The sequence below is a fragment of the Cydia splendana genome, chromosome Z (assembly GCF_910591565.1).
Source record: "Cydia splendana chromosome Z, ilCydSple1.2, whole genome shotgun sequence".
NCBI classification, from domain to species: Eukaryota; Metazoa; Arthropoda; class Insecta; order Lepidoptera; family Tortricidae; genus Cydia; species Cydia splendana.
The window spans coordinates 24,227,434-24,238,146 of NC_085987.1; positions in this window are offsets into that span (position 1 = coordinate 24,227,434).

Below are 10,713 nucleotides of genomic sequence, written 5' to 3' on the forward strand. Positions count from 1 at the left end.
GTTAATTTGTGCGACCTTTTTGTATGGGACCGTGCACGATGGTAGCTCTGCTTAGCGTTCGCAACGTTGAGGGCAACTGTCAAATAATGAGCGCAACAAAATAAAGATTATTCCTTAAAAATATTCACTAAAATGCACTTAACAATATGCGGCAACTTTTCGTTTTTAATGTTAAATACACTTTGTTTTTGCTTTAACTGAAAATAGTAAGAATTATCTGTGTATTTTATATTATTCAGTCAATTTTCTTCGTTGTTGTTTCGTTTCAAATTCAATGAAAAAATATTTTATTCGTTATATTTTGATGGCCCACTTTGTGATTCTCTTCCTGGGGATGATGCTTGCAAGTATAAAAATTTGGCCTTCTTCACAGGTTTTTTTTAACACATTTTAAGTTAAAAATTATGGTCTTTCGCTTATTAGTTATTATAACAATGTCTGTTGTGACAGAAGACAGATATATATATATATATATGATATGAAAGGCTTATTAATATTACTGTTTCGTCCAGTATTATTGCAGTTTACCACACAACATCTATCGTGACCCATTTTTATCGTAAGTATGAGTTAATGAACAAAATAACTGAGAAGTATGGGAATTGATAGAAACACTGTTACCATAATTGTCATTTTTGGCCACATCAAGCGCTGCGATCGTTTCGGCTTCCCCCACCACCCGCTTTGCACGGAGCCAATATACAATTTTTGTTTTAATTTGAAAGGTGACTTTAGTGTAATCTATTGTAAATCTAGTGTAATCTAACACTCGCAAATGAGGTTAAATTGGAAAATGATTTTTGATAATTACAAAAAAAGTTATCAAGTTAAAGGTGTGATATATTTTTCCTGTAATATTTATGATAATTTTAGTTGTAATGTGTAAAAATTTGATAATTTTTCGTTAACTTCGGAGATAAGGCGGACGTGATAGTTTCATAAATCCCTTTTTTTACTATGAACAAAATGTTTCGGAATGTTTAATTTGAACTTTTTCAAATGATACCTATCCCACATGACCTAGTATCTCTACTAGACTATGAAATTTTGCCCCCTTTGCATATTAGTCATTTTCCATAGTTAATTAAAAAAAATCGATGTGCTTGGGTTAGCGTTGTTCATGACTATTCCAAATTTCAAATCGATAGCGACTTCTCGAGGTGTTTAGCGATGTGACAGACGGACGGACAGACGGACAGAGTCGCACCATAAGGGTTCCTTTTGTAACTTTTTGGTACGGAACCCTAAAAACGGGAAAAATTAAAATGCAACTATTGAAAAAATATGAGGCTCCGAATTTGATGCCAACCTATTACTAATTTTCGTATCTATGTCTTCGTTACCAGTATTGGGTTATTCAGCTGTCCGGTTAAATATAGGTATACCTTTACAAATAAACGTCGTCATAGCCAAAACAAGGTAACAATTGACTTATCGTCGCTTTGCACCAACTTGAACAGTACAAAGTGTGGGAGTGTCATCATTGACGTCATATTTTCAAATAAATACGACATTAATGATAACATTGCCACACGTTTTCATTGTTAATGCCATGCATACGAGTAGTTAGCTTGGTCCGGCTCTGCTCAGTTTTGATAAAGGATCGCTTTAACCCATAAGCTCACATAATACTTCAAGTTAGTTGCAGGCGAAAAATAACATTTGATATAGTGCCAGCCGACACTGACAAGGGTCTTATGCTGCTATCTCTATAATATAAGGGGAGCACGACAAGAACAACAATATACTTATACGGTGGAGCAAAATTGTATTAAGACGTAACAACGGTAAATGATTTTGTCTTAGAATCGGCTTAAGTAAGTGATTTCTGATGCTCGACGCAAAATCAATTAGGAACACGCTTAACTGTCTCTGTAGGTAGGTAGGTAGTGAACATATACTCGTATGATTCGAAGGTTGGGCAAGGAACTGCTTACTACGGTACGGTTAAAATTTTGTTTGGGTTTATGATGAATTACATTGTACTTTTTGAAATAAAATACTAATTATTAATTATAAATACCTACACATATTACACATGTACCATTTCTCGAGATCGTGAAACTATTCAGTTACCGCGTTTGAACTTTGTCAAGTACACTATATTTTATTATTTATTCTTTTATTTGTATTAAAATCCGATACAGAATCTACATCCTAGAATAAAATAGCTGATCTTACTTAAAGAGAAATCTGTCAAATGACTGAACAGACTGAACTTGCAGAATCCGTCTTAAAGGGGATGTCACATAGAAAAAATATGATACATAAGTTACATAGCTGACTTTGGAGAAAGTTTTAATTTAAAAGTTTTAGTAAAAATTTCATTTTATTATTTAAGTTTTATTATTTTCTAAAAGTAATGTAAATGTGGCCAGATCATAGATTTTGATTATTTCATGAAATACCATTTTAGAAATTTTAGAATATGGTCAGTGGCGTAGCTAGAGGATATGGCGCCCGGGGCAGACACCAAATTTGCCCCGGATCAGTCTACCCCAGAGTAAAGTATCGCCTCCCTTTATTAAAAATAAAAAAAAATAAAATAAAATGCATTTATTTCAGACAAACAGTCCATATTTTGTTAGTAAGTACATTATTGAGCACACCGAGTTTTTTTGGATACAAGCGCAGCCTACCCAGCAAGGTGGCTACGAAATTATTGGACGTCACTGATGGAGATGTCAACACCGATCGAGGCGGGGAGCCGGAGGAGGGGAGCGGGAGGATACTCCCTGACATGGGAAGGGTTGTGCCTTGAAAAATGAGGTTTTCTTAGCGGTAAACGCGCAAAATTGAGTCTTGGTGGGATTGAATTGGACTAAATTGTCCCGATCCCACGCCAAACTCTGGATAGAATGCTCTCGATACCTGACACAGGTTTTTCACGACATTCTAGTATCACAGACCGAGTGATGTTGGCACGGCATATGTTATAACAGGGTGGTCCAAACCTTGACGTTCAAAAATTTTTTTACATTGCTCACGCTGTGGGCTATTAGAATGTATGTTAGCCGACTTTTCGTAGTTTTCGAGTTATGATTTTTATTACTTTTAACTTTTGTTAAGAAATTCCGGGGTGAAGCAATTAATTTATTTAAAAAAACTATTGAACTTTTTTAAATGTTTCTTTTTGTAACATAATCGGCGCAAACGGCGCAGTTGCTAAAAAAAATCAGCATCCTCACTTGGCTGAGTTGGGAAAAAAAGACAAAGTTTTACGTTCAAGCATGTCAAGCTTAGATGTTGCCTTACCTAAATAAATAAATAAATAAAAATACAAGCGCTTTCAAGGACTTTTGGTTATTTTAGAAAGCGCTAGACCCTAAGTTTTTTAAAAGGTCAAAAAAGCGATACTTAATAGTCATAATTTGTCAGAGACGCCGGTCAAAGGAACTGAGGTGGTAAGCTTCCAAATTAGTAATTCATTAAAAAAATCCTCTTTTGTTATTTCTACTATTATTTTATGGGGTCACTTCCCCATCGCTATTTCATGTTATTAGTGCAAATGCCACGAACAATTATTAGAAGGCATAAAAGCAAAGCAAAGCTTCACCCCGGAATTTCTTAACAAAAGTTAAAAGTAATAAAAATCATAACTCGAAAACTACGAAAAGTCGGCTAACATACATTCTAATAGCCCACAGCGTGAGCAATGTAAAAAAATTTTTGAACGTCAAGGTTAACATACTCGTACATGGGGTATATTCTGATTACCCACGATGAGGATTCTAAATAAATTTTTTGGTCGTCAAGGTTTGGACCAGCCTGTATACAAGGTAGCTAAAACATAACTGCATTTCCGTTGCCAGGGAGGTTTTGGGATTATACTGAGCAACTTTTACTATGAGTCCAACCCCTAGGTCGCGAAAAAAAATTTGGCTGTTGCCTTCATTTTGGCTGGTCCATTTTCTATGGGAGGGTAAACTTTTTTTTCGCGATTTCGGGGTTGGTCCCGTAGTAAAAGTTGCTCAGTATAATCCCAAAACCTCCCTGTCAACGGGAATGTAGTTATTTTTTAGCCATCCCTGTATAGTACTGTCGTCCGCATATCGATGAATGTCGTCGATAGACAACATGTCCCAGATATGCAGCAGCAGCAGCTATTGGAGCAGCCGGCCTAGCCAAGGTTACAATCGCTATCGCTTTGACTACGAAAAGCATTGTCTCTCTAAGTGTGACAGTGACAGTTGCGTTTCGATCGCTACAGAGCGTAAGCGATTGGCATCTTGGCTACGCGGCCAGGTTCCGTCTACTACGGCTCATATGCGCCTGCCGGACAAAGGGCTAGCGATCCATTTGTATAGGTAGTCTCTTGGACAGTCCAAAAGATGGTAACTTCGACAGGAGGCCCCTAACGGAAAAGACGCGCTAACACGGGACACAACTCTGAAGCACTCGGCCCGCTCGCCTTATAAAACGAAAGCATAGCAACTCCCGCCGAATATCCCTCTACTTGAAGAGCTGCTAGATGTTTCTGGCATAGAGTATTCGCACTGCGGGATGGTGGGCAGTAGAGCGCTACCGTCGTCTTTCAAGGTCGAGTTCGAGTCAAAAAGAGTACCTAAAAGATCGGCTTTCTCTTTTGCGCTGTGGACCAGATTACCATCCGCATTTCACACTTCACAGTGGTGGTAAATACGACTGACAAAAGTTTCCCTGCTGCCTTTTGGCAAGGCGGCGAGGTAGTCTTTTGCCCATTTTGGCGCCCGGGGCACGTGCCCCCTCCAACTCCCCCCCTAGTTACGCCACTGAATATGGTTATCGGCCCGATTCGAACTTTAAGATCCTCTAATATTATGTTTAGATACGATATGGATTAGAAATGTCAGTCTCAAAATCTGTAACGGTTTTCTTTCATTTGATTTATCATCTTTCATTCACAATAAGTAGTAATAAGTAATAGGTATGTATTTAAGAATCATTCTGCTTAGCTTGCATCGATTAAATATAAACACATATAGCTCAACAACATCCTACTTATTATAGAGTTGTTAAGGTTACATGCCATAACTCGAGTGTTCATAAAAAATTCACTTTCTGTAATTTCCCGGGGGTGCTCTAGATTGTGATTATTATGTTCTATGAAACTTTCAGTTGCCTGTTTTTAATAAAACTTTGTTAACACATTGTCGATTTTGATGTATAATGATATTTCAGTTTAGAAGATATTAATTACTATTTAGTAGAGGAAATACCAAATAAGTATAATAAACAATAAACGAATCTTTAATATGTTTATGGGACATAAGGATGATTAATATTTTCTATTCTTATGTGTTTTCTAAATAACATAGTATACAATATACATGTAGGTATACCTATATCAATTCACTTAGAAATCTTATTTTTGACCTCCTAAGAATAATGTCACGAACTTGGATGTTTTTGCAAAATATTATAGTATAATGAATTCACACACATCTCAAATCTATAAAACTGCAAAAAAAATATGGAAACATGTATTAACAACAGTAATAAATAGTAGTTCTAGCTGACTCTAAACAGCATGAAAAGTGTGACCAGATTTTGTGTCTCGACCATCTGCGATGGTATAAAAATTCGATGCTAAATGCTGATGCTGTACCTTTTCCATCACGGTACAATGGCGTTCCGGAAATTTGGGAGGAGTGCGCGGAGCCGAAGTCAACATGTAGAGGCCCTTTTGACACTTTAATGAAATATAAGGGGCAAACCGAGCGGATGCTGCCCTTGCCCGTGTCATTTTATTTTTTTAGCTTTAGTTATCTTAATTGTAGTTAATTTTAGTTTTATATTCATTTTATAACACTTATTATATAATAAAAGTGTTCATTTTATAATGTAATAATTCAGTTTTGTTTTAAGGTGCAATAATTTGTTCATTATCAACGATATAACTTAACTTATATTAAGTAACGAAGTAAGCCATAAGGGCTTTTATTTTTTTAACCAAAATTTTCCTGTCTCATAAATCACGATAGCACCTTTATTAAAACTAAGCCCCCTGGTTCAACAAAGCAGGCGAGCAATTCTGAGTCCTGGTGCCCAGAAATTCGTTGCGTTAAGGTTCATTTTAACCGGTAGATATTGTTACTTAGTACAAGAGAAAGACAGCATGTTAATAAATATAACAGAATGACATGGATAACTGCTCGATCGTTTCGCAACGTAAGGGCGCGGTGTGCGTAAAATATTAATATGTAAATTCGGCGTCGCATCAATCTGCCTGATAAGTTACTACCATATTACAAAACGTATCTAACTACATTCTGTCATTGCATATAATACCTGATACACACACACACACACACACATAGTAGTATAACTTATCAGACAGATTCATGTGTGCGACGCCGGTCGCCGGTATTTATATATCCCATTAAAAACAATATCTGGGAGACCGAGCTTTGCTCGGAAAACATATAAAAGCTCAAAAATGCGCGTTGTCCCATAGATCGATTTATCGCCCCCGAAAACCCCCATATAGCAAATTTCATCTAAATCGTTAGAGCCGTTTCCGAGATCCCCGAAATATATATATAAATAAATAATGAATTGCTCGTTTAAAGGTATAAGGTAAATAATAATCCTTCCAGGCACTGCGAATGCCTATAGCAGTACAAGGGGAAGAGATTCTGTCCTGTTGCATGACAATTTATCGCTGCCTTAAGCTGACGATGAAAACGTTCGAATAATCCGTTCGCCGCTGGATGGTATGCAATCGTTTTTAAATGATTAAAGCCAGTTAATGCCTAAATCTGACGGAACAAGTGAGATTCAAACTGTTTACCTCTGTCTGTAGTAACTATTTGGGCAACCGAATCGCGCTATCCATGTGGTGATAAATGCTTTAGCCAAGCTTTCCGCTGTGATGTCTACTATCGGTACTGCCTCTAGCCAGCGAGTAAATCTGTCGACTGCGGTTATACAGTAGGTACTTATACCCGTCTGAACTTGGATTCGGACCTATTAAATCCAAATGGATGCGAAAACCGCGCTGAAGGTGTCTTGAATTCGTGAACTGGTGCATGAACGTGTTGATTTTTTTTTTATTTTTGGCCTAGAATTGAAACCAGGTAGCCTAGGAACTCTATTTCCGGTACAGCGAACAAAAATTTGTTAGGGTTTAGCAGAATGCCGTGCTCGCTAAAGCGTTTGAAAATGAAATGTAAAGTGTTCCTCTTCTGCGTCGTGTTTCTTGTCTGAAAATTAAAGTGATCACGTCGAGGTCACCAGTTGTGGGGATACTATCTGGATATAAATAAATAAATCAACGTTGGAAAATAACAAGAAACATAGCTTTTATTGATAATCAAATACATTAAATAAACATTAGTCAGTTCTGACATAACGATATAAAATTGGCTTAGCGGCCGGCATTCGCAGGCGGAGGTAAGCCAACCAAAGACGTTCGCCACAGGTTCTTTATAAGACCAAGCATTTATATGTATTAAAAATATAAACATGTAATATTAATACCATTACTGTAACAGCTTGTTCGACATTCGCACTCTCATATACAGGTACATAACAACAAAATTTCCGTGAAACTTGGACATATTAGGTGATTATATTAAAACATGAGGCCCGTTTTAATATATTTAATAGGTAACTACAGAATAAACCAACTGATTACCTACATTAGGAACTTCCAATTTTTTCGACGTCGATTCGTACCTATGTACCTAGTTAGGTACTCGTATATCATACGATTTTACGTTTCCACAGATTCTAATGTCAATAGAATAAGATAAAGGAAACGCGTATTTCGTATTTGTTTAACCATTAGGGCGTTTGGAAAGTGCGTGAAAGCTTTCTCTCCCTGAATCTTTTTGTATTATGAAGTTAACTTGTGAGTTATTTTGTTTTGAACGCAAATGTTTTATTTTTAGGTATAGCTAATACAGTATTTTGACTGACAATTAGCTTCTCCCTGCGACTTCGTCTGCGTGGAATGATGATGATGATTGATAAAAACTATTCTACGTCCTTTTCCTTTTCCCTGTACGACGAGAAACATGGCCGAAGAAGGTCAGAATGCGTGACTCCACTGTGGCTGATAAAGTCTATTTCAATAGGACTTGCTAACTATGTAAACAAACCGCCATATTGAAATTGTCTCTGAATGATGAATTTACTAGTGATGGGCAAGACTCCTACTTACTACTTTACTAATGTCAAACCATATCGAATAATAAAATACCAAAAGTAAAAAACAAGTAGTTACTTATTTTTAATTTGTTTAATAACGATCAGAAGACAAATTAGTACTTAAGAATGATGTATTGATGTATTTTATAACCGCGGCGGTAGGTACATAGCGTGGGCTGGGTAGTGTGTAGCGGGTTTATATCACAAACTTTAGTCACAACACTACCCATCATAGACAATTGTAGAATTTAAAAGAAACAAAACCGTCATTCCAACAGGTCCTAATAACCTAACTTATGAACCCATTTTAAACTTTTAATTAAATATCCAAGATACAGTTGTATATTTATGTATTTTACGGAACGGACCGATTCAATAGTGTATATGTGTATGGTTTCAATGGTATTTGATGAGGTGGTGTGAAAATTCAAAGAGAAACAGTGATAAAACAAAGTTACGTTGTTTGTTTACATAGTTAGCAAGTTCTATTGAAATAGACTGTAGGCGCTGTCTGATGCCGAGTTCTTTTAATATGGAGTCCAAAGAGAATATAACCACTACGTTTTAAGAGACGGGAGTGCCATATATTGACTTGATATGCTACGATAGATATAACGTACGCTAGAATCATGTACCAGCAGGACAGAAATTATGACAGCTTGATGACAGCAGCTGTGGACGGCACTGCTGCCAACATGAGCAACAAAAAGGGATGTGTTGAACACACTGTTGGACATTTTTATCGATATCGATAATTTAAAAAAAATTGCGTTGCTCATCGATTAATTATTACTATTAAATTTTAGCAATACTTTTCGTAACTACTATTTTTTTATTAGAAGTTACGATAAGTATTACTTATTGTAATAAATGATAACAAGTTTTCTTTTTAATTAATTTTATTTCATCTTTCAAAATAATATTTACTACTTTGATATACCCTGTTGTTGAACTTTTTTTACAGTGTCTGCTAAAGGGTCTTCTAATTCTGCGAACGATCTATTTTTAATCCGGCATTCGTTTCTGATTAATAAGAGGCATAGTCGCCTCAGCAGTTGGTCAGTCATTGTTGCTTGATGGTCTCTACACATCCACGATAAATTAGTACCGCAAATCATGACAGTAATTGCATATTTGCCCATGCCCACAGTTACTGTTACCGCAGTCGTCTTTGAAGGCTCTGAAATACACGAAAGTATTGTTGTTAGACCACCGACATAATGTATTAATCTAAAAGGTACTATACGGAACCATTAAATTATTAATCCAGTACTATAAACGAGAAAGTGAAGTGTAATATCAACTTGTGGTTTTATTTTTATGACACTTTATATTTTATTCTAAGACGCAATGCATTGCGAATTTTGTTATATTTAAGGCGTGATAAGCAACGTCAATCACAATGATATGATTGATATGGCGTGGCGATGGCGTCCATTGAAGATAATATTTATTTTGTATGAAAAATAGGTACTCTAAATACTTCATATTTTTTAAAAGTTGTTGAACAAAAGTGTCATCGTTTGAGGAGTAGAATCTATGTTATAATAATTTGCTCGTGTTACAGGCCACACCCGGTATATGTATATGGCAAAGAAAACAAAAACTTTTATCAAAAATATGGACCTAAGAACTGGTCAGAAAAAATATCGATTTTATCTGGGTACCGCACTAACTTTTACAATAATATTATTTTATTCCAGAATTTCTTTTAAATTCAACAGAAACATGCGTTACGTGTTTTATGTAACAAAACAAATAGATTTTTGGACTTACCTATCTTCATCCAATGGAAATTTAGCCATAAATGTTCGTTTTTGACCACCAACACGACCGGCCTTCATACCACAAATCTCACACGTTTTGTAGTGCATATTTGCTTCACATCACAGAATACTATTATTCACGGGCTCTAACCAAATTATGGTCGTAACTGTTACGTCAAATTAGTTAATTTTAACAAATATAAACACAAAAATGCACGATTCAAATAAGCCCGGCAAACAGTAAACATAAATCGAGGCGGACAATGGCGGATGTGTAGGTGAGTGAGTGAGAGTGAGAAAGGGATGCCGCTGTTAGAGCGAGATATAGATATCCGCCATAGCAGCTAGCGTACGTTTCATACAACGTTTTTTATAAGGGGACTTGCGCCAGACTGGTGGAGTCATTTGTACGAAACGCTGTCCACGATACTCCTAGCATCCGTCTCCAGCACCACATCCGTCGTCACGGTCATAGTAATATGAAATATTGTAATTTGCTCAATACTTTTGACTTGACAACTTGACATTGTCAATGTATAATCGAATATACGCGAATGTTGAGCCTCTTGTCACTGTCCGTAGTTTAGCCGTGTGACGCAAACGGACTTCGGTTACAATCGTAGGTAAGCATCGGAAGCCACGACTGTTTCCGAACTCCGAACTCAATTTGCCAATCGTGGCCAATCATTACTGATGTTGCTATGGTTACTTTATAACAATAACAATGGTCTGTAGTCGTGGAAACGTTACACATTACAGGCCGGATCCGGATATCACAGAACTTATAATAACAATAGTCAGTCTGGCGCAAGTC